This window comes from Pteropus alecto, unplaced genomic scaffold (genome assembly GCF_000325575.1).
Source record: "Pteropus alecto unplaced genomic scaffold, ASM32557v1 scaffold60, whole genome shotgun sequence".
Lineage (NCBI taxonomy): Eukaryota > Metazoa > Chordata > Mammalia > Chiroptera > Pteropodidae > Pteropus > Pteropus alecto.
The window spans coordinates 6,378,241-6,382,403 of NW_006430726.1; the positions used below are offsets into that span (position 1 = coordinate 6,378,241).

At 55.5% G+C, this 4,163-nt stretch overlaps 1 long non-coding RNA gene and 1 other non-coding gene across 3 annotated transcripts; both read right to left on the minus strand.

Annotated features, from left to right (window-relative positions):
• Positions 1-142: 142 nt before the first annotated feature.
• On the minus strand, positions 143-2,730 carry LOC107196078. Of its 2 annotated transcripts, XR_001517388.2 has the most exons (4): positions 2,607-2,702; positions 2,069-2,317; positions 1,269-1,561; positions 143-769 (listed from the first exon to the last, which is right to left on the minus strand). It is a non-coding gene; the product is annotated as an uncharacterized LOC107196078 (long non-coding RNA). The 2 variants fall into 2 exon arrangements; XR_003047866.1 differs by having other exon boundaries at positions 2,069-2,730.
• Positions 198-270, minus strand: TRNAK-CUU. Its single transcript has one exon. It is a non-coding gene; the product is annotated as a tRNA-Lys (tRNA).
• Positions 2,731-4,163: the final 1,433 nt, after the last annotated feature.

Below are 4,163 nucleotides of genomic sequence, written 5' to 3' on the forward strand. Positions count from 1 at the left end.
ATTGGGATGATGTTGGCTTGTGGTTCTATGGTTCCATTTTTTAGCCAGTTCAGTCTTAATACTCTTTTTGTCGTGACTCGTTTGAAAATAAGAAACTCCAGATCGAAGTCCGTTGTTTTAATAGACGAAAACTGAAGCCGATTAAACGATTACTGTTGATGGGACCCGAGATTGAACTTAAGCAAAAGGAACCGCGCCGCCCAACGTGGGGCTCGAACCCACGACCCTGGGATTAAGAGTCCCATGCTCTACCGACTGAGCTAGCCGGGCAGGTGAAAGTCGCCCCTTTTCTAGATCTTTTCAAAGAAGTAAAATTTTTTTTAACTTGCTCCAACACTGACGTTTTGCATTATTATTATTATTATTATTATTTTTCCATAATTTTTTGGTAAAGTTTTCCGCTACTTTCAAATGCGCGTTTCGTGCCTGGTTCTGTGTGCGCAAACGTGCTGATGAGTAAAATGCACGAGCGGCCCTCTAGCGGTCAGCAGGGGAACGGCGGGTGCAGATGCTGCGGGACCCAGGCGGAGACGCCGCGCGAGCGCGGGCCTGCGGTTCACGCAGAGATCCCGGGGGAATCGCGCACCCGCTGTGGGCGCCGAGGGTGTCCCGCCACCTGCGTGCCCGACGCACGAGCTGGACTGCCCGGCTCCCCTTCAGAGAAGGCCAGAGTCCAGGACACGGCTGCAGAGCTGGCCTCTCGGCCCCGTGGGGCTTTGAGGTTCCTGGGTTTTCCTAGGGCCGGACGGTGGTTCAACTCAGCCATGCCCTGTTGTTCACACAATAGAAAAGGATTAAAAAGCTAACGCGGGCTCTGACATCCGTACAGCGTTTGCTCGCACCCAACTGAAAGGGGAAGACATTTATCCTACAGACTGATAGCATGTCGCTGTGGGAGGGGTCATTATTTCCAACCTCTCCCCCACGAAAACGAACATTAGAGATTTATTCTGCTTTTCTGATAGGAACTATAGTTCCCAGTCACCACCACATCGTCTCAGTTGATGAGGGAGTGCTCGACTTGCAATGAAAAAAAAACAGGATTAGAAAAAGCATAATTTGCCCTACCCTTACAAGTGAGGATTACCGACTGGTTTAAACATTACATTGATAGCTGGGGAGAACTGGACATTCACACAGGGTCAAGGTGACACTCCACATGTTACTTGCTAGATGCAAGGCGGGCAATCTAACCGTTTAGGGGAGGGATCAGGCTGTCACACCCTAAATGAAAAAAGTCATCTGAGTTTTGCTAGTGGTTTACTAACCTTCATCAAGACAGTGTGTCTCCAGGAGTGACGGATGAAGTTCACGAGATCAATGGTAGTGATTTATTCTAGCCGAAATATGTTTCCCGGGAAATAAAGAGGGACGAGGACACAGGAAAGCCAAAGGAGCATCAGCGCAAAGTCAGAAGGTCGCAAATTCTGCGAGAACCACAGGTCTAGTGTCTTCAACAAGTGGTACAGTTTCAGAAATGACTTTTTTGCTAGATTAGAAGAGACAGAGGCCATAATAATCAGACCCAATCCCGGACTGGATGCCGTTCTGGGAAAACGAGCTGTAAAAGAGATATTGGGGTCCACTTGGGAAATTTGAATATAGTTTGACTATTAGATACGATGAAAATTTACTGTAATGGAAAAGCGGAGGTGAGTGATTGAAAAAGGCAGATTGCAGATAAAATGGAATCTCTCACTTGGTTAAAAGGAAGCCATGGATGAAGGTATTAATGCTTGATACTTGGGAGGTAGGAATCCTCAGTTTTCACTTTTAAAGTTTTCGCTTGTCTTTAATTTTTCACTTTCTAACAGGTATGTGTATACTTGTCCAATCAAAGAAAGGTTTTTTTGTTTTTTATGTTTTTTAACAGATGAGAAAGAAAAAAAAGTAAAACAAGGGTAGGACTTTAAAATGGGACCAGTACACAGTGACGCTTTACGATTAGGCTTTCAGAAACGGGAACGGAGTGAGTGACAGGGTCGGAGGCTCAGGAAGAGGGCATGAGTTAAAGGCCCGGCAGGTTCCCGGGGCAGGAGGAGACCACAGTCCACTTTATGTCACTCACCAGCTTTGCATCCTGGAGCGAATCGATCAAGCCCGCCCACGTGGGAAGGAGGAGAATGATGAGCTTTGCTGGGTCCTGGCAGAATGAACGAAGGTCCCCGTGTTGCGGTTTGATCTGGGGCGAGTGGCTTGTCCGCTCTGGTCTCAGGGTTCTCCTTCGTTCACCCACGGGGGACGTGGGCACTTCAGTCCAGCTCTGTTCTCCCCTCAGTAGTCGGGTGAGGCAGATCACAGCATGCTCCATGACGTCCTGTCCCATGTAGAATTAAAGCCTCGCTCCCTCCCTGACCATGAGGCACCTGCTCCCCTCTCTGACCTCACTCAGCAGCCAGCCAACCCCCACCCCGCTCTGTGCTGGCTCCACCCACAGGGGCCTCTGCTGTCCCTCTGGGGCACCATGCTTTGTCCTGCCCCGGGGACTTGGCACTTGCCAGGCCCTCTGCTTGCAGCGCTTTTCTCCGGTGTGTCCCAAGACTGACTCTTACCCCCTGGGTCTCAGCTGAAATGTCACCTCCTCAGAGAAGCCCTCCCTGACCTACCTCTGTCACCAAGCCCCACTCCTGTCTTGTCTCCCTCACGTCACCCTAGGATTTAAAGACGTGGCGTTCGCACACGCATGCTCCCGTAGCCTCAGTGCGCAGCCTGATGAGCGCGCCCACGTCCAGAAACAGACCGTGAGCCGCCTCCCCCAAAGCCCCCCACGTCCTTTTACCACGCCCCCCCGGGGGACCGCTATCCTCACTTCTAATGGCACAGATGAGTGTGGCCTGTTTCTGGAGTTCACAGAAACGGACACACGCAGCGCGCGCACGTCCGTGGCTGTTCGCCTGCGTCTGCGTGAGGACAGGAGTCGTCGCTCCCCCGGGAGAGCTAGTGCCTGCGTCTTTAATGGGAGGGACGCCAGGATGTTTTAGACTGAGGGTCAGGAGCCAGTGGGACTAAGGAAAGAGGGGGACACCTGGAACAGAGTCCTTGGGGAGACAGGAGGGGGCACGGAGCCTTCGTCCCTGAGTCCTGGAGGGCGGGTGCCCACTCCGCAGTATCCAGAGAAAGGGAAAAGTCGTGGCTGCCACTTACTGATGCGTGGCACCCGGGTGGGGTGTGTGTGCCAGGATGTGGTCCGACTTGTCCTTGTCGCCAGGCAGCAAGGCCAGCTGCTGCTGGTGGCAGGGGAGGAATGGCAGGTGGATGGGTAGGGGGCGGGGGGACAGAGCAGCGAATGGAGCTAGGGAGGAAGAGGTGAAGGGCTGGTGGGTGGCGCGAAGAGGAAGGTGACAAGGGACTGGAGGAGGAAGACTACATGGTCTGGTCTGAGTGAGGCGTCTGATCTTCGGACTTCCCAGGCGGGGCAGGTGGTGGTGGGGGGCACGCCCGAGCCTCCCGCTCCGAGAGTAAGTGGCTGAGGTGCAGCGAGCACAGGAGGTCAAGGAACTGAGTGGCACGTGCCGCGTGGGTACCCCAAGAGGGCGCAGGGCCGGAGTGGGGGGATAAGGGGAAGTGCGGGGGAGGCTAAACGATGAAGAGGTCTGTGGGCCTCTGAGGGCAGAAGCTACAGAGAGGCTGGCCAAGGGTCCAGCTGTCCATCTGCTTGAGGAACGAGAGAGGGGTCCCCCGGGAAGGGCAGGTTTCCCGAAGGCAGGGGTTGGACAGAGAGTGTTCCTTGCAGGGGCTCCTGGGAGCATAGGGGGCAGGGAGCAGGAAGCCAGAGGCCGGCTTGGGGCCACGGGAGGACAGGACAGATGGCCAGGGTTTGAGGCGGAGGCGGGCCCGAGTCGTGAGGATGGAGTTGGCCGGCGTCCAGGCTCCCAGGGAGCCCCTGCTGGGAGTCCGTGGGCGCCAGCCTCGGTCCACGCAGACGGGGAATCGCGGTGTCACCTCGCGTGGGATGCAGCGGCCCCATGGGCGAGGGCCAGGCCTCTCTCCCGAGGGGGCCTTGGTGCTGAAGCCGCCTAGGGACCCTGGGGCCTCTGCCGCCCCGCTGCGAGAGGAGGCCGCAGGTCCCTTTCCCGGCAGGGGCAAGCTTGCCGGGCCGGGCGCCCGCGGAGGGGCACCTCCTGGAGCACACAGCTCGGGGACAATTCCAGAACGTCCCGATT